Source organism: Aotus nancymaae, unplaced genomic scaffold, assembly GCF_030222135.1.
Source record: "Aotus nancymaae isolate 86718 unplaced genomic scaffold, 86718_ANA_hifiasm-v0.15.2.pri h1tg000029l, whole genome shotgun sequence".
Lineage (NCBI taxonomy): Eukaryota > Metazoa > Chordata > Mammalia > Primates > Aotidae > Aotus > Aotus nancymaae.
Genome location: NW_026988442.1, coordinates 75,614,342 through 75,642,015, shown reverse-complemented (window position 1 = coordinate 75,642,015; position 27,674 = coordinate 75,614,342). Strand labels below are relative to the sequence as shown.

The window sequence follows — 27,674 nt, the reverse complement described above, 5'->3', positions numbered from 1 at the left end:
AAGATCACGACTCTCTTCAGAATAACAGACTAATAGGAGATGGAGATATGTAGATGACTACAGAGACAAGGTAAAAATAATGCGCTCCCAGCAGGAGCTATCAACAAAATGTGATAGGAGCCCAGAGAGTATGTGGTTGTCACTGATGTTCTTCATAGAGGCTTTTGCATTTAATTAGGCTTTAAAAAGTGGGCTTCAACAGTCAAATATGGTCGGACAGAGAAGAACTGGTGGTAGGAAGAATGGGGGCTTATGGGAAATGAAGGAGGGGAGGTTATTTCATGTGGAGAGAATGGCTTGACTGAATCCACAGAGTGACAGTACATTAGAAAACAGCTGAGTTGACCCTAGAGTGCATGGTATGGAACTGGGTATGTTTGGTTGGGGGTAGGGTGGAAAAATACTTTTTGAGATCAAATTGTAGATGATCTTCAATTCCATTTAAGGTGATTGGCTTGGATTCAAGTAGGCTGGTTCATGGGGTGGGAGGTGGGGGTTGAACGTCCATGAAACTCAAAATGCTTCATCATTGTCAAAACTCATAATCTTTTGAATATTTAATTTATTTTTAGTTTATCCTTCTTAGGTTCATTTTATAGAGTAGGTTTGGAAGATGTCTGTCTTTTTTTCATTTCTGTATTTATAGTCTTTAGCACACAGCCTAGCACACACAGACATTCAGCAAATTTGTTGAGTGTTGTTCACTTCCTCTCAGACCTTGTCTATACATAATTTGAAAACCCCGATCAGCACACATTAACTCAGCTCCACACAAGTGATCAATCTGAACCATTCAGGCTAAATGACCTTTCTCACCAGCCTGTATTCTAACCCATCTGCATAATCAAACCAGACTTCTAATTTGTCTTGCTTTTGTGGTCATAGCCATTTAAGTTTCTTTTGGATTTTCTGCTAGATTGCCAACATTCTATCTGGTAAGAAGATAGCCAAGTTGAGTAATTGGAAACAAAGAAGAAAAAAAAGTTTTCCACCATGAGCAGTCCTTCGGTTCTCTCAATTTTCCTAATAATTGCTTTAACCCTGCACTTCAAGTCGCCTAACTTAGTTTCCACATTTTAGGGTCCAGTGCACAACTCCTTGGAATTCAATTGACATGTTAACTTTGAACCTTCAAAGAAGAAAAGCTTTCACTCCCACACGGTCACATATGCCTGAACTGCTTGCCTCTTTACATACAGAACAGGCTTGGTTGCCTTTGCAGAAAATTAAATAGCTCATCCTTTTTATGCAAGTGCCAAACATCAAAAGGGCCAACTACCTACTGAGTAGTGTTCAAAGACCAGCTTAAAAAATCAAGAGAGGAATAAAAGCCAAGGTTTCTGCGAAGCAAATGCTTGCAAGAAAGTTCTGGTAGTCATGGAGTAAAATCCCATTTTCATAGTTGCACTGTGCTTTTAGCTATGTTGGGCTGGGTTTTCTCATTGCTTGTCTTATTCCCAGGGATAAATTGGGTACTTCTGCTGTTTTAGAAATGGAATTGATTTAAGCCTCTCTGTTGATATATGCAGTAAAAATGTATCATAGCTCTGATGTCAGAGGAAGGGAGATGGCACTCCTGTGGGAAAAATGGTATGACTTAGGGTATGGCTGAGTCCGTGAAATGCTTTCCATGGAGCAGGATTGTACTGCAGGAGCCTGTGGGATTAGTCTAGTTTATGTCATTCATTAAAACCTCCATCTTCCATGAAACCTTCTCTGTTTCCCATTGGTTCTGGGCTGAGTTGGGAGCTGGCTTGGACCTCAGTCCGCCATGGCTTTGCTTTCTGTCTTCCTCTCTGGCTAAAGTGCCAAGTCTCTGCCATCAACACCTGTTTGTGCCTGTCAAATACAATACTCTCTCGCTCTGCTTTTCTTGCCTCCCTGTTCTTTCTTTTCTTTCCTTCTCCTTCTTCCTCTTTTTCTCCTTCTTCTCCTCCTCCTCCTCCTTCTTCCTCTTCTCTTTCTCCACCCCAGTCTTTCTCTTCTTCTTTCCTACTAGTAGTAACCAAAGATGCATTTGGAGACATCTTTTATTTGTGTGAGACATAAATGTTGCCAGTAATAAAAATAAAAATGGACAAAAAATATTAATCTGGCGAGGGAGGGGGTAGAAATGAGGATAAAAGTGCGAGGCATTAATAGCTCCACCCTTCTGCCCCTGACTGTGTTGTGCTAGACTCTGAGTGTCCCTATGCCAGACCAAGTCTCTGTCACATATATAGTCTTGTTGAAAGGGCAGCTCTGTATGGCCAGGTTTTGTACATGTGATTTTGTTCCTCCAAGCATAGCTGATTGGACTAAGACAGGATACTTGTGTCAAAAACAGACAAGCTATAGGCTGACCAGTGTCCTGTGGTATAGCCTGGCAGAAAAAGATGAACTGGGTCAACTATAGTCTTCTTCTGAGGGATTTCAACAGGGACATATCGAGAATTTCTAGTGGGAACTAGAACTAAATGCTTACTAGATTAAGAGAGACTTGAGATATCTTAAGGGAGTCACATTTATGAGGAAGCAGAGGCTATGAGGCAGATAAGAGATTAGAAAGAGTTGAGCACTGGAGTCAGGATATTTAAAACTGTTAATGAGGGTCTTTATAGCTGCCCTGGATGTAGAACTACTGTTCAGAACTACTATCTGTGAGGGCTGACACTATTCTTAAAATTTTAAGAGATTGTAACTTCCTTTTAGCCACGTGAATCCTTACAGTATACCCTTTTCTTATGCTAGCCTGTGAGTGCATACTGGAAATGCTTGCAGCTGCAAGTAATAGAAAATTCACCTGTCAGTGTCTTAAACACAAGGGCATTTATTGTTTACTTAAGAATTCCAGTTACAGTGTTGCAGTTCAGTGTTGGTTCTGTAGCTCGATGATGTCATGAAAGGTCCAGGAGCCTTTGTCCGTCCTGCTTTGCTTTAATGCCTGATGTTAGTTTCAAGCATGACATGGCAGTGACTAAAGCAGATGGAAAAAGAAGTGGGACAAACCAACTTTCTCCTTGAACCCTTATGATAATTTTCTTAAAAAAATCAAGGAGGAAAATCTTCTTAGAAAGACCCTGGCAGATGTCCCCTGGTGTCTATCAGGACTGGATGTTCACCCAGGGTCAGTCACTAGCAAACAAGATTGCAATGGACCTATTTATTGCTTTAGACCCATTGTGATTCACATCCTGTGGCTGGGCTCATTGCTGCCCATCGGAAATTGGGATGCTGTTAGCAAGAAGGGAGAATGGCTATTGGGTAGCTAATCAGCTGACACAGGTTGGGTTCTCTGGAAGCAGATTCATAGATGGAATTTGGAATCCAAGGTATTTATTTGGATTGAAACCTGTAAAAGGGGAGAAGTTTACAGATGCATAGCAATAAAATGTAATGTGATATGCTGGATGTGATCCTGGAACCATCAAAGGACATTTAGTAAACACTAAGGAGATCTAAATAACTACCAACTCTAGTTAATAGTAATGTTGTCAGTATTGCTTCATTAATTGTAACAAACGTATTATACTAATGTGAGGTGTTATTAATAGGGAAAACTGGATGAGGGTAAATGGAAACTGTGCTATCCTTTCAGTTTTTCTGTATATCAGAAACTATTCTTAAAAGCAGCCCATTACAAATAAACCAAAACCCGTCAAAAGAAGGGGGAGATAACAGGATTGGGCAGAAGAAAAAGCTGAATCACAATGCAGGACCACCGAAACCTTAGCCAACCTGCTGGGGAGATCTGGAGAGAGTACTCTCTGTCTGTGTTTCCCATGTTGAACGAAACTGTCTGGGCCTTTATCCCGCTGCCTCACTCTGTGACTTCTTGCAGACCATGCCAGGAAGGCACAATCTTGGGCAAAGTGGCTGTTTCTAGATGAGGTTGACACTGAAGGAGCTGACAGCTGGAGGCCATCTGTTGGCCACACTCCTTGCAGCTGGGCAGCAAGCCCCTCCTTGACAGAAAATCTGGGTGGCACACGTCTGTGTCCACTACATTGGCAGCGTCAGTGAATCTCTGCAGTAGACATGCGGATGTGCCACAGATCACCTTCAGCAAGGACTTGCTGTTTCAGCTGCTGGGAGTGCAGCCATTCTGATACGGGAAGGAAGGGCCTAGGCAGGAGAGACCCCAACGGAGACGCTGGGAATTTCCTAACAACCACTGCAGCCATCTCATAGTCATGGGGTATCTGTGACCATGGAAACAATGCAATAATTTCCAAGAACTATGTTATGGGGTCACAGTCTCAGGCTCTTTATGAAATGCCTTTATTCTGAAATTGCATGTGCAAGTTGGTTGTTTGGAACCCTAAGTACATTTTTTTTCTGTAGAAATAGTAAGTAATAGGCTTCCTAGTAAGCCCACAAAAGACCACAATGTACCTGAAGTGCATGATTTCAGTTTTGCCAATTGGTTTTTGTAAAACTGTCTTCACAGAAAGGTACATTCCAGGAAGGGACATGCCTTCCACTTTAGGTGGTCATGGATCGATCCACGCAGAAGGCAGCACTTTATCTCTGCATTACAAAAAAGAATCAAATAAATTAGGATCTCTGGATTATGGCTCTGGCTTGGCTGCTTTCTTAACACTGTTAGAGTGTCTTTTTTGTTCTGTCAAAGGATGGGGTCTAAGTAGATCATTTCTAGAGCCCCTTGTGTCTTTAGCATTCTGTATCTCTCTAGAATAGTCATGTAGATAATCTGAATTCAGAAATAAAAAACATTTGCATACAATAGGGCAAGAATATAGCTAAACATTCATATTTGGCCGGGGCTTCTTCACAGCACGGTGTTGCACAGTGACATAATTAGTAAAACTGGGTCTCCCTGCTGAATTGAATGTGGATTCCCCTGCATAGAACAAAAGGGCTCTGTGTTTCTCCAAAGGACTGGGCTTTGTTAGATCAGAGCAATGTCTTAGGGAATGGGGTGAAGAGAATGAAACTTCCCATCCTTCCAGGCCCTGCTCAAGCTTCTCCTGTAGTAGAAGGCCACTTCTCAATGCTATAGGAAATAAAGTTCCTTGTAGTCATACAAGGCAATTGGGAGTTGTATGGGATCTGGGCAGATCCACTCATTCACTCTGCCCCAGTCTGGTGACACCACCACCACTCCTCCCTTGGGTATCTAAGGGAGGACCTGCATCAATGCCCTCAACATACAGGCTTATTGTGACCATTTGCTCAGGCCAAAGATGTGTTGGTAACTTGTGGTTGTTAATATTCATAGTAGAGTATAATTTTGAAACTCTCATTTCCACATGTAAGCTACAAATTAAACAATTTACCGTGGTTGTTAGAAGTTTCCATATAAAGTTATCTGTAGGACATTGATGAATAGACCATAGCTACAGTTACCTACGTCATAGTCTCAACTTCAGGATGAAATCCAAGGGTAATTCATGTTGGTATCTTGGCCTTTGCCTGAGTTGTCTAGGGAATCAGACAGAGCTGACATGCTTCAGAAACATATAACATATACTCTGCTTAAATGTATGGCTTAAGCTCTACTGCCTGAGATCACACGAAAATTTCATTAATCACTGACCTGCGCCATGTCATCGAGTCTCCTTGAGACTTAATGTGAGTTATTGAACCTTGTTTAGTTTCAGTTCTTCATTATGAAATTCGGGATGATAAAAAGGTTCCAAAACAGTGGAGTGCTTTTATATTTTTATCTTTTAGTCAGTTTGATGATAGAATCTTGGTTTCTTATGGATACCTGCTATGGAATAAATTATTCTCCCAAATCTTACTATAGCCAGAAGTTTCAAAATTTCCTTCCTGGTGCATCTTTTAACTCAATGCTATATCTAATAGAAAGTTGTTTATGTCTCTATTACTCAAGAAGAACCAAACAATTCTCCATCTCCTTTTTAAAGTCATTTAATCTGTCTAATGCAAAAAATCAGTGTGTATCCTTCTCTCTTCTATCCTGGACAGACCACAGTGTGGCCTAACACACATGCATAGGGATGGGGGTCAGGCCCACCCTGCTTTTAGCTTTGGCTTTGTCACCAGGTAACTTTTGGGTCCAGCAAACAGTGGGTGCCCAACAAATGTGAAATGTGAGTTTTAAAAATTCTCTTGGCTGCAATTTTCTTTGTTGCCAAATAAGACAGTTTTCCACTGTGGCAGATACTTTTGATTAACTCTATAGTCATTTTAACCACTCTTTTCCTGTCTACTTCTCAGTATAGAATAGAGGCCGGTAAATGACATATGACTACTTCTCTCAGCCTCTCTTGCAGTTAGGCGGCTCATGTGACCCAAGGGGCTGTTTGCTGGAGGGCTTCTGGGAACAGTTATTTTCCTAAATAAAGTGGTGGAGACATGGGAAGACAGCCTGTTCCCTGCCTTCACCTTCCTGCCTTGAAAGCAACTGTGAGGGAAAGATGCCTGGGATTGGGATGACCACCTTATCTTGAGTAAACACATGGGAAGATGAAAAGTCAACTCTCTGAGGATGGCAGAGCCTTGAGACAGCAAGATCCTGGGCCCTTGACCACCATTGCTGGGCCATTGCACCAATCTCAGAATTGCTTGTCCATGGCCTTCTTATTACATGAAATAATTCCATGTCTCTAGCTCTTAAACAGAGTCAAGTTTTTGCTTTCTTGCAGTCAAAGTCACATCTTAAGTCATTGTAACCACTACAAAGTGATAATCTCTAAAGTCACTTTATTCTAAGACTCTCACAGTATGGACTGAAACAAATTTTTTTCTTGGTATTATATCATTATAGGCGAGTTTCATTTCCTTTCCTGTGTTCTCTAGTAGAAGTGCTAATGATCAGTGAAATAACAAAGAATTTGAGTAGTAGGAAAAAAAAAAAGGAATGAAGACTTCAAAATAACTCCCACTTAGGTACTTAGAAAATAGTAATGAGTGTAATACACAAAGGGAGCTGGGCTGGCTTGGCAGGGTGACCTCCACTTTCCCTCTCTATTCCCAGAAGACTTAGGAGGCTCTGCAAGAGCAAGAATATGGTAAGAATTTTAGCAAGTTACTCACTCCACCCTATGAAAGAACTTCAGCCTTGGCAACACCCCTCCCCAAACAATTTTCACATAGTCCAGATGGGTGGCTTCCATAAACAGGATGAAAGGTCCAGGGAAGAAAGGCATATCAGGACAATGGAGAAAAAAAATTGGCTTTGCCTCTGCATCGTGTGTCTAATCCTGGTATCTGATAGCCCTTTACAAAGTTCAGAAAAGTGGAATTGAAAAGAGACCATGGAATCACCTGTTGGAAGCCATTTTTGAGCTGTCCACAATGGTACTGGCTGGTTTCCTCAGGGATGCCAAGTGTTCAAAGCATCGAGAGGGCCAGAACAGAGAACAGAATTTGTACCCCATCATCTGTGAAGGCTTTACTCTATTTTAGTCACTGTGAATGAAGGGGCTTTCCGTAAACATACATTATGACCATAGATACCAGGTTGACTAATACAATTCATGGCTCTGGGTGCTCTTCTTATAATCCACCTGACTTGAATACTCAGTGTGTGCTTTTTCGATGAGTTCATATGTTTGAGTAGTCAAAGCTTCTTAGTCTTCATTAAAAAATATGTTTTCGACTTAATAGTTTTTAAATAAAAAATTTTTTAAATGGATGAAGTAGTCTAAGACACAGATAAAACAAAATTACGTTAAAAAGGTTCTCAACCTTCCTGCTCTTTCATGTTTTTCTCGCTAATCTCACACCTTGATAACCTCTCACACCTCCTTTACAGAGGTGTAAATTCTTTTCTTTTGATGGATGTACATCAATTGACACATTTATTTAAATTTTAAGTCAGAGAAGAAATGCAGTAGCTTTTGAGTTTAGGGCCAATGTGAGAACTCAGGTCCAGAGAAGGGAAGGGCAGTGAAAGAGGTGATGAAGGACTGATTCTATGCTGCTTTTATCATCTTTCTGGGCCTGAGTTCCTAATCTGTGAAGTGGGGCAACTATCCTAAAATTATCTTTAGGATGATTTCTTACAGCTGTAACATGCAATGATTCTATTAAGAGTCTTCTGAATAAGGCTAAATATATTAATTTTTTTAAAGAACTTTTTTAAACTCTGAAAATGATTTCAAAGGAACAAATCCCTTGTAACTTCAAAAAGCGTTTGAGTAATTGCTTTTTCATCACAATGTTTTCTTTAGGCAATGTACATCTTGAGCAAGCTCTTGCTGTATTCTTTTGGAGATTGGTTTCTCTTCTAAAATAGTGATGCCTGTGACTGCCTATAATAGAGTAACCATTTTTAGTACAATACTCAAGCCAAGGCTTTCTTTGTTGAAACGAGTTTTATTTTTTACTGAAATGGAGTCTTGCTTTGTCGCCCAGGCTGGAGTGCAGTGGCGCGATCTCAGTTCACTGCAACCTCCACCTCCTGGGTTCAAGCAATTCTCCTGCCTTGGCTTACCTAGTAGCTGGGATTACAGGTGCCCACCACCATGCCTGGCTAATTTTTGTATAGTTAGTAGAGATGGGGTTTGGCCATGTTGGCCAGGTTGGTCTTGAAGTCCTGACCTCAGGTGATCCCCCCTCCTTGGTCTCCCAAAGTGCTGGGATTACAGGCATGAGCCACCGTGCCTGGCCCCGTGAAAATAGTTTTAAATGCATGTTTCAGTGTGTAGATTATAGTGAAGCCTGGGGATTTGTTTAAAATATAAACAATGCAAACGTTGATTTCAGATTTCTCCAGCATATTATTGTTAATCGGTAGGAAGCATTAGAATTGCATGATAATATGTTTACAAAGTTCGTGTCAGCTTGCATGAGAAAGCTGTGAATTCTTTTGTAGAAGACTTTACAAACCTCAAGCTTGTAAGTAATAGTTATCTTTTATAAATAAGTTCTAGCTGTATGCTAAGTACTTTATGAGACCTGAGAGAAACTCAATTTATGATGATGACAAGGATGGTGAAAGTTGCTACATTAATTGAGTGCCTACTGTGTGTCAGCAAGTGATTATATCCAGCATTATTTCTAATTGTTTCAACAACAATACGAAGAAAGTATTATTAGTCTCATTTAACAGATAAAGGAATTGAGACTATTGAGATTGAGCCCCAGCAGTGCTGGGGAATAACGCTGGCATTTGAACTCAGGTCTGCCGGATCTTCCACTACACCAGGCTGAAAGACTTTTCTGCCAATGGCTTTTGCAAAAATCATTCATGTACACTAGGAGGCCTAGGCATGCAAAGCTATAAGATAAGCAGTCTGAATGAAAGCTCTATTTTAGTAAAAAATAAAACTCTAGAAGAAGGGGGACATGAATAATAATAGCAAACACTTGTAAAGTCCCACTTTGTATGAGGTACAGTTCTAAGTGCTTTGTGAATACCAACACATTCAAAGTTCACAACAACTTTACAGGATAGGTGCGATCATAGTTACCCTGGTCTTGCAGATTAAGAAACAGAGACAAAGAGAAGTTATGCAGCTTGCTCAAGGTCACCCAGCTAGTAAGTGGTAGAGCTGGGATTTGATCTTAGTAAACCTGGCTCCAGAGTCCATGTTATTAACCCCCTCACTCTGCTACCTTTGTCTTGTGTTTAATTCCTATTATCAGGTAGCATCTAATGGCAGGTCCTGGTGAGCTGCCTGTAAACCAGCACAAGAAGGCATCTGAAGATCCCTTACACTTATCAGTGTCCCTTACATGTCCATATTATTTCTTGCTTGGAGTAGAAAGAAGGAGTATTGTCCCTCCCATGGCTGGAAGAATGCTAAGTAGCCATACAATTCCAAAGCAACGCCATCTTCCTCCTCTGGGTGGGTTGGGAAGGGCACCATGATGATAAGCTCTTTTTCTGCATCCAGTCCCTTCCACATGCTCCCCTCCATAGCCTTAAAACAGGAAATAACCAGCACCTCAGTGAGTTTTGTAGTGGTTGCCATTAGGTATACATAAGTATAAGATATTATCCCTGACCTTTAAGCGTTCATTGGCCAATCATTGAAAGAAAGGAAAAAAAAAAAGAAAGAAGATAGCAAGAGAGAGAAAAATAGAAGAAAAGAAGGAAAAAAAGGAAGGAAGGGAAGAAAGGGAGAAAAGAAGAAAGGAAGGCCAGGCACAGTGGCTCATGCCTATAATCTCAACACTTTGGGAGGTTGAGGTGGGAGGATCACTTGAATCCAGGAGTTTGAGACCAGCTGGGTCAACATAGGAAGACTATGGGGTCTTTGCAAAAAATAAAAAATAAATAAATAAATAAATAAATAAATAAATAAATAAATAATTAGCTTGGTATGGTGTCACACAAGTAGTCCCAGCTACTTGGGAGGCAGAGGCATGAGGATTGCTTAAGCCTGAGAGGTCAAGGCTGCAGTGAGCTATGATTGTTCCACTGCACTCCAGCCTGAGTGACCGAGTACAACCCCACCTAAAAAAAAAAAAAAAAAAAAGAAGGAAAGAAGGAAATGAAATAATTACACAGCATTAGGGCCAATGTGATGAAGAACCAATGTGGGCTGCAGTTGTCCAGGAGGGCTTCCCTGGAGATGTGGGGTTAATCTGAGCCTTGAAGAATGATTACGGGTTGGCCAGGCCAGTTGGGAAGGGAAGGATGGCCAGAGTTAGAATGAAAGGGAGAGGACAGAGAGGCGCCATGGCTGAAGGGACACCATCCTTCCACTCCCCCTGCATTCGGATGACTTGTGTCCTGCTGCTGCTGAGTGCCAGTGGGTAAATACCCTCGCTAGAGCCCCAGCCCCTCCTTCGGCTCAAAAAGATGGGTGGCTAACATAACCCTTTGTGAAAAATGGGCGATCTAGACCTCATGAGACATTCATTTTCTAGTGTGTTCTCTATGAAGAAATGAAAACTCTGTATTTGAAGAAAGTACAGAGTACTTTCTTCAGAGTAGCTACAATACAGCTAAGCATTAACACGATGCCTGGGTGATTTAAAGCCTTAGGCTATTAAAGACCCAGTAATTAACATAGTGCAATAACATAAAATAGGAAGGGCTACAGTTTCCTCTGCACACAGGAACTCTTGGCAGCCACACGATTCCTTCACAAAAATACAATGACCAGTAAGTTCTGCAGATGACTTTTCTCATCTGTAAAATGGGTATAGTAACTGTATCCACCTCACTAGATTGTTGTGAAGATTCAATGAGTTAATATACACAAAGTGCTTAGACCAACCCCTGCTGACTTGTATTATATACACTGAGAAATGTTTGTGGGACAAGATCCTGGTTAGCTACAGAAGTGACACAGGCCACAGGTGAAGTGTGTGTTGAAAGTGGTAAATTTCAGAATTGGGTCCCAGACGAGCAGATTCTTTTCTGGGGCATAATGGGTGATATTTAGGAGAAGACGCGCTAAAGCTCCGTTTCTTTTCGGCTATAAAATGAGTCACCTTTTCTAAGAAGTGTTACATAAGCCAGGTTTGGTTCATTTGAGCACAGTGTGGTATTTAAGAAATAGAATTTGCCTTATTTTAAACACTTTTTTAAAAAACCAATTGGTAGTTGTTTAACAAAGCTTTTTAATATTTGATGTGAAGCAAAAACCAATGAAAGTCTATGAAAAATAATCCCAATATGATGACTCAGTAGCTCTCATTTTATTTGAAAGGGATCTGCACTTGTCAGGGAGTGGTGGGGGGAATGAGATCAGAAGGATTACAAGGGAGCTTCAGTTAGATCTGTAACATCTTATTTCTTAAAACAAAAGAGTCATAGCAAAAAGGCATAATGCTAACATTTGTTTAATCTGGGCACTATTAGATTATGTCCTTTACTATTCTGCATGTTTGAAAAATTTTATTTTTCCTCTAAAGAGATGTAGCCTTCAGCTAATTTTCCTCTCACCATATAGCCAACTTTGCACCATATTCCTGCTCCCTACCCCCACTTTGGTTCCACAGATCTCTTCATCCCTTCTAGAAACAGTAAAGTGTTTTGCATCTGTCTCTTTGGGGATTTCCACTTCAGCCTGATCAGTTTCGGTAAATGCTAACTCCATTTTTCCTTTCATCTCAGCCAGCCCACTTTGTAGCAACTATTCACAGGGCTTCTGAGGGTGATATGTCTGTACCCCAGTGTCACAGCAGACGTAAAATCTAGTAAAAATGAAATTTCAAGGGTGGTCTTGATCAGTATGAGTGTCAACGCTAGGGACAGCAGTGGATAGAACTGTGGGTAGAAGCATTGAAGGAGTCATTCAAAGACAGAAATGAGGAAAATGTCACAAAAGGGTAGGGGCTGGCAGTGGCGGCACTTGGCAGCCAGTTCCAGGTCTGCCCCTGTTGCCTCAGAGATGGCAAGGCAAGCAAGAAGGCAATGTGTTGATTGGATAAGAGCTCATCAGATGGCTTGTTAGCCCAGCTGGCCGTCTACCTGATGCTGACTTGAGTCTGCATGCAACTCGAATTTGGATTCTGTAGAGGAATAAGATCCCTTGAGTTGCAAGACTGTAGGAATAGCTCTACTGTGCTGGCAAATCTGTAACTAACAATGAGCCCAGTGGGTCCTACCAAATGCTTATTGACTGATTAGGTGACTGATTTAGTCTGTTTCATGCAGCCACAAAAGAAATACCACAGATTGGGTGATTTATAATGAATAGATATTTATTGGCTTTCAGTTCTAGGAGCTGAAAAGTCCAATATTGAGGGGCTGGCATCTGGTAAGGGCCTTCTTGCTGCATTATCCATGGTGAAAGGACAAAGGGAGAGAGTCAGTGAGGGAGGGAAAGAGAGAGAGAGAAAGAAAGAGGAAGATGTGCTAAATAGAGATGAACTTCTCCTTTTATAAGGGAACCCACTCCCATGACAATGGCATTCATTCATTCACGAAGGCAGAGCTCTCATGGCCTAATCCCCTCTTAAAGGACCCACCTCTTAATACTGTTACAATTGCAATTAAATTTCAACATGTGTTTGGGAGGGGACAAATGTTCAAACTATAGCAATTACCATTGTGCTGATGCCACCCATAAATGCTAAAATTGATAGTAGCCTTTCAGTATATAGAGACTTATCAGCGTCCCTATTTTCCATGTTGCACAGACTCGCTAAGGGCTGTGCTCCCTGACTGAAATGTTAGGGCCTGTGAAAGCCTAAAGCTTGTTCTAAAGCTTGTCTTTCTTTCCCCCTTCACCAGATCGATTTTCCCTTGAGTTCTCATGGTGAATCCTTTTTAAAATGTAAGGTCCTGAAAGAGAGAATCTATGTGTTCTCAAGTTCTTGTATGCCCTGCCAGGACCTGTGGGCTTTCAACAAAAGTCATTTGAGGAGTTCCAGTTGGTTGGCAGATACAAAAAACAGCTGTGCTTTCCAGAGAGAGAAATCTATGACTGCTGAAATCTGCTTTCTTTGACTCTGCCTTTGCCTTTTATCTTTTCCTTTAGATAACAGGCTTTACCGTTTTGCATTTTACAGTCATATAAACTAATTAAGGATCACCCTTTGGCTGTTTTGCCATCTCAATGCACTCAATTTGAGTTGCTCCCTTAAAACAGCTTGCTTCCAATACTTTAATCATGAATTCCAAATGGCATCTTAAACTTGCTGGAGAAAAAGTTGAAAAGGACATTTTCGGAAATGTACAAATTGTTACTTATTGATTTACTTTTGTTCAATAAAAATGCGAGGGGCCGTGCCTTGGCTGATCCCGATCAGTTGCTTACCCATCACTCTCTATTCCTCAGTTTCTTCCTGTGCAAAATAGAGCCAGTAATGGTACTTAGAGTTTATCATAGGGATTAAAGGCTTAACATAAAACGCTTTCCCTCAAGAATAGGACCATCTAGTTGGGGAGATGCTGACTATAAATAGATATTAAATAAAAACAGAGTTGAGTTGCTAAGTGAGTATATGGATGGCAAATGCTCTGGAGCAGTTAGTCCTTCTCTAACCCAAGCCCTTCTCTCTAGCTCAGAAGTGATTTTTCCATGCTGTCCTGTCCTTGTTCTACCGTCAGACTAGGCAGAGCCTCTTACAGAGCTTCCACAGGCTGGGTAGACTCCCAGCTCATCCAAAGACTCCATCTGTTCCCAGTTCTACCTAAGCAGGCAGCATTCCTGGCCAAGCCCTGAGCTTCAAGGCTGATGGTGTCCACTTTCCCTTCAACCAGCACGGGTCTCTCCTTCTCTAAGAAAAGTATACCTTCCTCCCATTCTTACATAAGCCTTGTCTAGTGAGAAAGTCCCTCCCTGGGTTGCCAGAAGAGAATTCTTGTTTATTCTTTACTAAAAACTTGTAACCAGCTCCAACCATTAACAGATATCACCCATTAGAGAGTGCAATGCTAGCGAAGGGTGAAGGGTTTTTTTTCCTCCACTCCTGGAAAAGGGCAATCAGTTTTTGACACTAGTCAGGAAGTAAGCCCCTCTATAGTCTAAATTTGTTTAACCTAAATTTATTTTAGTTCTTTCTCTTGTTATTGCCTTTGAGTTTGCCAGTTTTAGATATACCTACAGTTTGCCCTTTAAGCCCCTGTTTTGTGCACTTTTATTTTCTTTGCTTAACTAGTCATTTTATTCCTTATGATCTTTCTAAACATATTCTCAGTAATCTCTAACGCTCATTGCAGGGCACTGTGTGTCTATATTGTTATTGCTTGCTACAGTGCAGTTTCTGCCATCTCCTTAAGGTCATAATGAACTAGGCTTGTTGAGGATTTTCGGAGTGATAGATGTTAGGTGAGCTTCTTATCACTGTGAGGTCTTGGAAACGTAAAGTGAATGACAGGTACAATCTAAAAATTAAATAGTTTGTGGTACTTGTCTTTTCTTCAGAGTTCAGCAAGGGTACATGATGTATCCCATGGAGGCTCAGCATCAGGCAAAGGCATAGAAATGTCACTCAACCACACGATGGCTATGAAACAAAAGACACTTTTCCAGAGTACTAATTTAAATAGGCAAACGAGCCAATTCCTGGCCCAGCTGTACTACAGAGTAGAGATAATGTACACATCCCAGACTCCCAGGAACTGGAAGGAGGCCATCCTGGGAGGGTGGGATTGTATCTCACCATTGATGTCCTCCCCACCACTCCCAAATATGGGCAAACTCTGGTTAAAACAAACATCCAGGACAAAGATGTCTCAGAAAGGAAATGAGTTGAGAAGTATGGGCAAAGCCTCTTCCATCTAGATGCCTGGGGGAGGGAGAGAGGTGGTGGCGGCCAACATGTGAGTAGTTCTTTCTCTTTCCCTTCAGAACCTCCATGGGAGGTCTGGACTCAGGGTATTCAGTTTCCACATATTTTGACAGGGTGTGTCAGTTCAAAGGCATAGAGCAGAGCTTTAGCACGGGGGAAATTGAGCTCATTAACGTATTCCAGTGCACACATTGGAAAGCCCACAAGATGATTTGCATGCCTAATGACTGTGCTCAAGTTCCCCTGCCCCAGTAGATGTTTCTCCTGATGCCTCTAAGCCCTATCTGTTCTCTTCTGTTCCTGATCCCCTCTAATATCTGATGGGAATCATATACCCCATGCTCTAGTTATTCACAGTTCCATCCCTGGAAGTGCTCATGGTCAAGTGGGCTTAGCTATTGTACATAGGCGCTCACTTGTGTACAAATCACTGTTCCCCAACCAGATTATAAATTCATTGAGTGCAGGCAGGATCCCTATTAGTCTTTGTATTCCTGAAGCAACACACAGTGCCTAGGGGAGTGAAGCAGAATTACAACATTAATCCCTGTCTCCCAAATAAGACAGCTTGAATGAGAGATGGAGGAATAGAGAAGGCTGTGTTGTTCTCAGGACAGTCTTCCCAGTGCCACCTTGCCTGACAGGCAACCCTTCTAAAGTCATGGTGCTGGGAAAATGCCCTCTATATGCGCAGGGATGATTACTGAGGGATGGATGGTTCCCAAGGGCCAGGGCATACGGAAGATGGGACATAGAGATGTATGTGAGGGTTGGTCAGACCAGAAGGATATATGGTCAGGGAAAAGTCACTGGTCAATGTGACCACAAACCTCAAGGGGACTCTGAGTGCTGTCTAATGATCCATTGCTATTCAACTCACATTCTCACTCTCTCAAGTATACATTTTACACCTTTTCTCCTTAAACCATCAACACCTCCTCCTCCTTCCTTACTCTCAGCTGATGACCTTGCCTCTTATTTCTTGCTAAGAAAATAGAAGCAATTAGAAGAGGACTTCCATAAGCCCTCACCACCTGATGTATTTTGGATCTGTGCTGCCAACCAAATTTCATATTGAAATGTAGTCCCCAGTGTTTGAGGTAGGGCCTGGCGGGAGGTGATTGGATCACGGGGGCAGATGTCTGATGAATGGCTTAGAAAGCACCATCCCTCTTAGAACAGTCCTTGAGATACTGAGTTCTCCTAAGATCTGGTCATTCAAAAGGGTGTAGTGCCTCTTCCTTCACTCTCTTGCTCCTGCTACGGCCATGTGACATGCCCGCTCCCACTTTGCCTCCCGCCATGATTGCAAGTTTCCTGAGACCTCCCGAGAAGCTGAGCAGAAGCTGGCACCATGCTTCCTGTACAGCCTGCAGAACCATGAATTACTTAACCTCTTTTTTTTTTTTTTTTTTGAGACAGAATCTCGCTCTGTCGCCAGGCTGGAGTGCAGTGGTGCAATCTCGGCTCACTGCAACTTAAACCTCTTTTCTTTATAAATTACCCAGCCTCAGGTACTTCTTTGTAGCAATGAGAGAATGGACTAATGCACCACTTTAATTGCCCGCCCATCTTCTTCTGCATCCATTTTCCCTGTCTTCCTTCTGTAACTGTGGATGAACTGACTATATCCTGTCTAAGGCCAACCCCTCTCTCCTGCAGGCTTGGCTTCTTTCTCTTTCCCACATTATTATTTTTCCCCTCTCTACTGGATCATTCCCATCAGCCTGCAAGTCAAAACAAAACAAAACAAGACCTTTGTTGACCCCATGTCCCCTTCCAGCGATATCCTCAGTTTTCTCCCTCTTTTTATAGCAGAACGTTCAAAAGAGATATATTTCATCCTTGACTCCATTTCCCTTCCTCCCATTCTCTCTCTTTAATCTATTTAAATTAGGATTCATCTACACCACTCTACCAAAACAGCTCCTTCAAGGTCACCAATGAGTTCCTTATTGCTAAATGCAGTGATCAACTCTCAGTCCTATCTGATGCCTGCACAGTGATCCCTTTGTATTTGTGAAACACTTTTCTCACCTAGCCATTGGGACCCCTCTGAATCTCCTCCTACTTCACTCGGTCTCTTTTGCTGGAGCCTCTGAACCCTAGATGACAGTAGGCCCCATACTCAGCCTTGGCCCTTTTTATCTCCATAGATACTCAATTGCAAGACGATCTCATTCAGTGCCATGACTTTAAATGCCATTTATAGATTGAATATTCCCTAATTTATAGCTCCCTCTCCTCCAAACTCCAAAGCTAAAAATCCATTGCCTACTTGTCATCTCCACTTGGATATGGAACAAGCATCTCAAAGGAATATTTCTAAAAACAGAACTGTGCATTGCGCTGCCTTCATCCTTTAGTCCAAGCCTCTGACTTCTCTTGCCTAAACAACTGGAATTACCCATTAATAGTTTTTTTCTGCTTCCACTTTTGCCCCTCTACAGTATACAGTATTCTTTGTATAGCAATCAGATTAATCCTTTTTATTGATTTATTTTTGTCATTGTTATTTTAGAGACAGGGTCTTTGTCTGTCACCCAGGCTGCAGTGCAGTGGTGCAATCATAGCTCACTGCAACCTGGAATCCCTATGCTCGAGTGATCTCCCCACCTCAGCCTCCTGAGGTAGTTGGGACTACAGGTATGCTACCACACCCGGCTAATTTTTTTGATTTTTAGTAGAGGTGAGTTCTCACTATGTTGCCCCAGCTCGTCTCAAACTCCTGAACTCAAAGGATCCTCCCGCTCAGCCTCCCAAAATGTTGGGGTTACAGCTGTAAGCCATCATGCCCAGCCCAGAGTGATTTTTTAATAAATAAAGTCAGGAAGCTGGGCACAGTGACAAGTGCCTGTAGTCCCAGCTACTCAGGAGGCTGAGGCGGAAGGATGGCTTGAGCCCAGGAGTTTGAGGGCAACATAGAGAGACCTGGTCTCTAAAAAAATAAAAAATAAAGTCAGATTATGCTATTCCTCTGCCCAAACCCTCCAACTGCTTTCTCTTTCTTTCAGAATAAATTCTGAAGTACTTACCATGGTCTACATGGCCCTACTTGTTCTGGCCTTCTGCTACCCCTCTGATCTCATTTCCTATCCCTGCCCTGTTCTCACTCCATTCCAGGCACCCTAGACCTCTTGTAGCCCTTTAAATGCCCCAAGAAAACTCTTACCACAAGACTTTTAACTGTGCTGTTCCCTCTGCCAGGAGTGCTCCTCCCTGACATTTGCAGGACTGACTTCCTGTTTCTTTTGTGTTTTTCTCAAATGTCATCTTTCTGATGTCTCCCCTGACTACCATCCACATAATTCTAATTAGCCTTTCTCCCCTCATTGCCTCTTACTCCTATCCCGTCCCCTGCTCTCTGTCTGTGTGTATGTGTGTGTGTGTGTGTTTGTATATATATATGAATATATATATATATATTCCCTATCATTTGACATTTGTATGGAACCGGATCCTGGTAGGAAACAGATGGCACAATCATTCAACAAAGACACTATTTTCAAGGATGTGGGCAAGGTTAAGAGAACCAACCAGGGATAGTGAAGCACCCAGACTGGCAACAGTCAGCAGCTATTTTAAAGAAAGTGAGGTGGTCCTGAAGGGATGAGGGAAGGGGTAGATACTAGAACCCAGAGAGAGTTGTAGCCGTGGTAGGGAAGACTTCCATCAGGAGATGTGGCCTTAGAGGAATGTGGCCACTGCCTAATGATCACCTGATAGAAGGATTGCCAAGGGAATAAATACCTTCATCCTTTCCCTTCTGACCTCCTGTCTTCTACTGGTGTCTCCATTGGCCAAACTCAACCAGAAGCCAGAGGTCAAGGAGGCCCAAGTGATACAACAGAGGTTGGCCTCCAGGGGCACAAAGCAACATGGAAAAGGGTGGGAGTGGATCTGAAGTAGCAAAGAGGGACTGTCCGCACGCGTTGTCTATGTTTTTCTTTCTTTTTTTTTTTTTGAGACGGAGTCTCGCTATGTTGCCAGGCTGGAGTGCAGTGGCCTGATCTCGGCTCACTGCAACTTTACCTCCCGGGTTCAAGTGATTCTCTTGCCTCAGCCTCCAGTGTAGCTGGGACTACAGGCATGCGCCACCACGCCCAACTAATTTTTGTATTTTTTAGTAGAGACAGGGTTTCACCATGTTGGTCAGGATGGTCTCCATCTCTTGACCTCGTGATCCACCTGCCTCGGCCTCCCAAAGTGCTAGGATTACAGGCGTGAGCCACCGCGCCCGGCCGTATTTTTATTTCTTGATGATCTTTTTTCCTCACCAGGTTGTAAGCCACACAGAAGCAGAAACTAAAGTAGAGCCAGGCACAAAAAGGGTGCTCCATAAAGATTTTTAAAGTGAAAGAACATGTGTGTGTGGGGGGGTGTGGTGAGGTGGGCTGTGAGGTAAGAGGAAGAGATGAGATCTGTGAGAGCGTGACCCTGAGACCACGTGGCTGAGGACAGGGAGTTACTTGGAGACCTGGGAAATCTGACAATAGGCACAAAGCACAGCCCCGAGTAGCATCACAAAGGAGACAGCCATGCACGGCATTCCGTGGGACACAAATGTGCTGAGGTTGGAAGAAGCCTCCAGCTGCAGCAGCAACAGCAGTGATAGCAGAGAATATTTGCTGGCAAAAGGAGAATGTTCTTGCATTATAATCACTAGAAATAACAATAATAATAAAAAGCAGAGACCCTGACAGCCCTGCAGTCATCCAAGAAGATTAGCATAAAAAGCAAGAGGCAGACACACTGGATCCTGTTTGTACACCCATGGTGGGGGTGCACGGGATCCCCCTCATTTCCACAGGCTTGGTGCTACAGCAGCTGGTAGGCAGATCCTAAATCTAATCATATTCATGTTTTGTAACTTTTAAAAAGATTCTATGGAAGATTTCATAGGGAAAACAGAGGAAGTAATTTATATTGCCTACTACATAGCGAATGACCACAGATATGGTTTGCCCAAATCCTCTACTCCTTCTCCACCTGTCCCAGCTTTTCTACCAGGCCTTTTAGTTCCCAACTCGTGTACCTACTCAGTCTGAAACACAAAGGACCTCTTTGGAGGGGAGTTTAGGTAATAAGTATTGTTTCTGGAGAAGGCTAGAAGTCCCACTTTGAAACTCAAAAAAGGAAATATTTCTTCCAACTACCCACATACTCTGATAAGAGGACCATCAGCGGAACTCTCCCTAACTAATGATATATGCATGACAAGTTATGTAGGCTAATCGGTTATTTAACAGCCTATGCGTGGGTCATTCTTCCTCTTCCTGTGGTCTTTTTCATCTCATTCATGTTGCTTCTTAAATTCCAAGTTAAAGAAGCCCATCAGATAGTGTCAACTGGATGTTCCAAAGTGGGTAGACTCAAGTCAGCACCCAGCACTGATGTATGTGCCCAGACAGGACACCTCTGTTTGAGGCTGCCATACTGCCTGCTCCACAGATGCCGGGGACAGCTCAGGCACCAGCTGTGTTACGCTGGAACCAGCTGGGGGAAATAAAGAGAGCAGGAGGCACTGCCCTGTAAGAGCCTTCAGCCTCTCTTGAATACCAGCGTGGAAGCAAAAGATTAAGTGTCAAAATGCATGGTGGAGACAGGGAGGTAATTCTGGGGAAGGGAGATGGCATGTGTATAAGAAGAGCCAGGTTGGAATAGTCTCCTGGAGCATGTGGGTACCCTCGGGTACAAGACACAGTTTCCATAAGAGGCTGTGGTGCAAAATGGAGGTGCATGTAGCCTGTTATGGAGACAACTAAAGCTCCCAAATTACAGAAGAGTTTGCTGTATTTACTGGGCAGAGAGAAACATTCAAGATATCTTTTAAGTAATTCAGGGTAAGTAACAGAGCAGAGGGAAAGCCAGTCTGGCTGAAACTGTGAGCAGAGAAGTCTAGCCAAAGGGCAGCTGTTGGGGCAAAGGCAGGTGACAAGGGGTGGGTTAGGAAGGCACGCTGGCTGGAAAGAAAGACGTCGTCATCCTGTCCTGCCCTTGTGCGGCCTTGACAGTGGCGTCTCATCTGACCTGAGGGCTGCCATCCTGAGGAGCAACATTAACACAAATTTGGGTAAAGCCATTTTTTCTCTAAAAATTCCCTTAAAACTCTAATCAGTCTCAAGCTCTGTGGTCTTTTAAAAAAGACTTTACAGTCGAGTTCATGCTTTTATTTATGCCCTTTGATACCCATGCATCTTCTTTCAACAAATTCACCACTATGGCCACTTTCCCTGACAGATGTAATATAGAGGCGCTGCATTTTCTGTGCTCCAGAGTGTATGGCCAATCTTCAAAATCCCTATATTTGACTTGCCCTTTGGGTCTGTGTTGAATCAAAGTGATCCTAGAGTTAAATGGGGGAGGGTGAGGTGCATGGAGGACATGGCTGGGTGTAAACTCCCCGGGGAACCTGCAGGTGCTGATCTCTTCTGGTCAGCTGGTGTTGCCAAGCACCGAGTCCATTCTCAAGATTCATGGATGGAGGGCGGAGGAAGGTCTCAGAGAGTTAGCCCACAGAGGGAAGCAAAAGAATCAGTCTGTATTGGAGTCGACCATCCCTTAAACAGAGGCTGCTTTAATCTAAATGTTGATGGCTCTCTCAAATTTATATCTTGAAATCCTCACCCTCAAAGTGATGGTATTAGGAAGTGGGACCTTTGGGAGGTGATTAGATCAGGGGGACAGAGCCCTATGAATAGGACTAATGCCCTTATGAAACAGGTCTGAGAAAGACCCCTTACCCTTTCTACCATGTGAGGTTAGAGTGAGAAGACTACTGTCTATGAGCCAGGAAGTGGGCCCTCACCAGACACCAAATCTGCCAGCACCTTGATCTTGGACCTCCCAGCCTCTAGAACAGTGAGATGAATTTCTGTTTTTTATAAGCTACCTGATCTGTGGCATTTTGTTATAGCAGCCCAAACAGACTAAGACAGAGACATAATCTAGATTCACATGGGCCATGCAGTGAAATGTCAGCACAGCATACTGAATGGTGCAGACCGTGGATGGGTAAATTCATGGACACTAAATTCTGCTAAGATGCAGTACTTCATACTTCTAGAAGCACTGGATAACCTCAATTTTGGCCTGGGAGACAGGCGCTCATTGACTGAGTTTCATTGATCTCCTTTGAACTGTTGGGATTTCAGAGGCAGGAAGCATGGGGTGGCTGGGTGGGCACTCGGGAGACTGCATTGACCGTGGGAAGCTTCCAGACCCTGCCCTGCACAACTGCTTGGCCCAGCACAGGAGCTGGGAAAGGAAAAAAAAATAATTAGACACCACAAGGCCCTCTTATAGCTTGAGATTCTCTTCACCTCCTGGTCTGACACAGCCCCCACTGGTATGTGATGCTTTGGGGCACGGTTTTTTGAGTTTCCGACTCATTCAAGATGCCTTTGAGGCTAGATTCAACATAAGCCAGGCGGGGACTGTGGGCAGGTTGGCGCTTGATCCCATTCATATTTACAAAGGCTGCTTTAAACAGGAAAGCTAATTGTGGTGTCCCAATGCCCAGGTGACCTGAATGCTGCTACAAATTGCCTCCTTGGGCGTAGATGTATTGGGTAGTCTTCTGTTCTTTAACCTTGTTACGCCTGACCAATTCCTTTAGGCTGTCTTCCTTCTTCCCTCCCTTCCTTCTATCCTTCCTTCCTTCCTTTTTTTCTTTTCCCTGTCCACATATATTTTTTACATCAGGCCTGATCCTGCCACTATCCCAGGTTTGATTAAATTTGGCAAACCCTTCATCGTACCCAGCTGCTGATTTCAGATGCAGAGTGGGGAGATAAAAAACTGTCAAGAGGGGAAAATGGATGAGCAGCAGATAAATGGCGGCAGGGGGCTGGGGGGTGGTGCAATTTGCTCAGGCACGGCCTGCCACTTTCCTGGCTTATAATTAGAGACATAAGAAATATGTTTTTCTTCCCAGATTCGGACTCTGTCTTTCGTTTTCAAAAAGCCATCTGAATCCCATCTTTAGTGTGATCTTGTGCTATTTTACTGGCAGTTCCACAACAGCCACCAACTTAGGGACTGCCGGGAGGAGCCAGATATCCCTGCCAGAGAAAATGCATCCCTGAACCTGACATCTGGGTCTTGCAGCTGGAGGGAAGGAGGAGACAAAAAAGACGCAGTCCTGAGTGTCATCAAAGGCAGTTGATGGTGCCAAGCGAGTATGGAAATTACATACAGTGCAGATGCCATTTTCAACATCAGACGAATAATGCAGCTATTTAAGAAAAACAAAGATGTGCTTAGAAATTGATCACCCGTGTACGTGCAGTGAAAATGTTCATAGCTTCCAGGGTGTGACAGGGATGGGCAGCATGCTCATTTCCAAACCATTTACATTCTTTTCTCACTGTTATTCTGAAAGAGTAACTGAAGAAGTCAGATTATTTTCCCCCTTTTATAAGACACAAGGGGGAAGAAGTTACTTGAAATTCAGCTTTAGAACACACTCTACATGGGCATTTAAGGTTTTCAGGTTTATGCCAGCTTTTTTTCTCTAAGTAGCATTTTAGATTGCTTTGTGAGACAGACAAGGGAATATGAAAGCCAGAGAGCACACTCAGTTATCTACAGACCACGATCAATCACAAAGAATTAGTTCATTGTGCCGAGATTTGAGGGAGGAGGAGTGGAGAGAGCGGAAATTGCAAATGCTGATGAGCATGAAAGCACCTTGCCCCTCTTTCTTTCTTTCCCCTTCTGAATTAGATCTGTTCAAGATTAGAGCATGCACACAGCCTCGAATCTTCAGGTTAGCGGCATGCTGCAGATTCACTTTTGGTTTATGCAAGGCGAACATGGAGGTAGTAGGGGCAAATACCAGCTCCAGGCCCAGGAGCAAATATTTCAGAAAAAGGCTCTAGTACTTTTTGTTACTAGCAAAACACACATTGTCAGGCGAGAGAGAAACCTCTCTCAAAAAGTATCTTTGCCAAGGGGAAGCCTGGGAGGCGATAGGATTTTTCTAATCTAAAAGATGACTTCAGACTGGGAATCTCATGTTTTCACTGGAACAGCCAGTGGGTTTAAGTGGTTTTTGTTATCAATTACCGCTTTAAAAAAACCTTATTTTTGTCAACGTTTAAAGAAAAACATTGTTTGAACTTGGCAGTCAAGATAATGTTCCAGAACTTCTGGGATATTGAGCTCTGGGCATCCTCGTGGTGATTCTAGAATTTCTTTCTAGGAGGGCTTAGGGTGGAGATCTGTTGGAATAGAACTGGCTGGAGGTCTTGGCTTGAACTATGTTTACATGGCAAGCACACTATTGTCACTTAGACTGTACAATTATTTGTAGTGGCTTGGAGAACTGTTAGCCTAAAGCCCCCCAAATCTCCCCTTGACACATCTGTTCTTGTCCTGAGCCTGCGTTTCTCCATGTGGGCACTACTGCATTTTGGAATGGGCCATTCTCCTTTATGAAAGACTGTTCTGTGCTGCAGGACTTTCAGCATCCCTGGCCCTGCTCACTAATTGTTAGAAAACTGGAGGTGGCCACTGTGACAACCAAAAAAATCACCCCACACTTCCCAATGCCTTGCTTTCAGTCCTCACACATATACTTTTCTGAGTGCATTTGGGTGAAAAATGAGTAAGCATATATGTAAACAAAGCAGAGGCACTGGGGAGATGGTGCTGTCTGCAATAGTGGCTCTGTATTTTTTTTCTCCTCATTTCTATACCAGTCATATGCACAATACATGTCTGTCAGTAATAGCTCTCATTAAAAGAAACCGTTTTCGATTTACTTAGGACAAAGGTGGGGATGCAGTTTGAAAAATTTTTTCCTTAGATTCAGCACCTATAAAAGGTCTCACAGTCTGTACTCTCATTGAGTGTCCCTGGTGAATTGAAAATTCACTGGACATGGCTGGGCATGGTGGCTCATGCCTGTAATCCCAGCACTTTGGGAGGCCGAGGTGGGTGGATCACCAGAGATCAGGAGATCGAGATCAACCTGGCTAACATGGTGAAACCCCGTCTCTACTAAATATACAAAATTAGCTGGGCATGGTGGTGCACACCTGTAATCCCAGCTACTCCGGAGGCCGAAGCAGAAGGATCACTTGAACCTGGGAGGCGGAGGTTGCAATGAGCTGGGATCATGCCACTGCAGTCCAGCCTGGGCAAAAGAGTGAGACTTTGTCTCAAAAAAAAAAAAAAAAAAAAAGAAAGTGCAGTGGGCTACAAAGACAATTTGCCATAAACGAGCTGTTACATAATGCAAGCTATTTAACACCTTTATGCCTCAACTACCTCATCTGCAAGATGTAGGTAATAATCTGTGCTCTACTTATCTTGTAAGGTAATGAGGACAAAACTAAAACTGTAAGAGTGTTTGAAGAGCTACATGCATCATGGATAAGTGGTGCAATTCCTGCGGAGACAGTATAATGGTTCCTCATAGGATCCAGTAATCCTGTGAAGAACTGTCAGCAATCCAGCAATCCAGCTTTGGGATTCACATCCAAAAGAATTGAAATCAGAGCCTCAAAGAGATATTTGCATACCAACATTCATAGCAGCATTATTCACAATAGCCAAGAGGTGGGAGCAACCGAAGTAACCTTTTACAAATGAATGGATAAACAAAATGTAGCATATACATACAATGAAATATTATTCAGCCTTGAAGAGAAAGGAGACCCAGTCGCATTCTACAACACGGGTTGTGGGACATTATGCTAAGTGAAATAAGGCGGGCACAAAAAGGCAAATACTGTATGATTCCACTTACATGAGGTACCTAGAGTAGTCAAACTCATAGAAACAGAAAGTAGAAAGGTGGTTACTAGCGGGGTAGGGGGGTAGGGTGTGGAGGGGGAAAGGAGAGTTAGCTTTAATGAGTATAGGGTTTCGGTTTTAGAAGATAAAAAGGTTCTAGAATTGTTTCACGATAATGTGAATATACTTGATGCTGCTGAAGTTTACACCAAACTAAAAAAGATTAAGATGGTAAATTTTATATTGAGTATGTTTTTTTTTCCACAATGAGAAAGGAAGCACGGTAGAAACAGGTGTCGTTATCAAGTATAACCCGGAGGTTGGAGTAACAGGAGCATCTGCACATTTCCCAAGGTGAGCAAATTATATCAGTGGGTCCACTGCCCTGGATTCCCCTAGGACACTTTTACAGAGGAACACATAAAGGAATAAAGCAGGCAAGTAATTAATTTAGAAAAGTATTTCTTAAAGTGGGAAAAACACTAGCATTGCCTAAGGAATTAAAAAAATACACAGGTCAGTGTTCTTGACTAGAAATAACAGAAATTACTCTGGTTAGCCATGTTAGTCAGGATTCTCTAGAAAAACAGAACCAGTGGCATATGTCTACATGTAGAAAGATATTTGTTTGAGGGAATTAGCTCATATGATTATGGAGGCTGGCAAGATCAAAATCTGCAGAGTGGGCCTGTGGTCTGGAGACCCAGGAAAGAGTCAATGCTGAGGTTCAAGTCCAACAGCCATCAGGCTAAAGAACCAGGAAAGAGTTGACGCATCAATTCAAGTCCAAAGGTTTCTGCTATAAAACTTCCTCTTGCCTGTGAGAAGCCAAATTTTCATTCTCTTTGTGCCTTCAACTAATGGGAGGAAGCCCACCACATTATGGAGGGCAATCTGTTTTACTCAAAGTTCACCAATTTAAAAGTAAACTTCATCCAAAACCCTCACATAAACATCCAGAGTCATGTTTGACCAAATATGTAGACACTGTGGTCCAGCCAACTTGACCCATAAAATTAAACTCCACATTAGCTTAAGCAGAAGAGAAATTCACTGGAAATATATCAAAGACCTCCCCTGATCTCTAGGAAGATGGAAGAACCTGGCTGGAAAGTGAACGGGAACTGACATAGCCTAGGGAGTCAGTGCCACCAGCTCATGCCTAACTAGCAAGACTAGCACTGCCACAGCTCCTGCTGCAAGGCCAGTGTCACCATTGCTGCTGAATCCTGAACCCTCTCTGTGTCATTTGCTTCAAACCCAAAGTCCTGGGTAGAAGCATCCAGTTGGCTGAGCCTAGTCCATGTACTGCAGCTACTAGGGGACAAGATGGTGAGTGTGTGACATTTTCAGCATTATGGATGGAGGCAGGCCCTAATTCCCACAAAGACACACAATGGGGAGTTTCCCAAGTAGAGGAAGGGGACTCAGCTATTGGACAGTCAAAGAAATTATGAAGGTCTACTAAATATATTTCCACTCCTGACCTAACTGAATGTAAGTGTTGGAAGGCAGATATGTAATTTCAAAAATCTCCCCCGGATGATTCTAAATCACTCCCTTCCATCTTTGCTCTCATCATGTGAGTCTTGCTGTTTTAGAAACAATGATTTGAACAATGGTTCTTTTCTGTTTTCCTATATCCAGGTAACTGTGAAACCATCGTTAGGGGATCTGGCTAACAGTGTGAGAAGCTGCCTAATTCTGACTACACCTACTTACCTCACTCTGGTGTGGACTTGAAGAGGATGCTCTTGGATCCAAGAATTGAGACCAATTCTAGCTATCTTAATCTATTTATTGAGTGTATCAGGGCTTAG

General features: G+C 42.8%; 1 long non-coding RNA gene across 1 annotated transcript; it reads left to right on the top strand.

The window, feature by feature from the left end:
• Nucleotides 1-27,674, top strand: LOC105734034 (uncharacterized). The gene is made up of 3 exons (XR_001111409.2): nt 1-70; nt 26,130-26,208; nt 27,502-27,674. It is a non-coding gene; the product is annotated as an uncharacterized LOC105734034 (long non-coding RNA).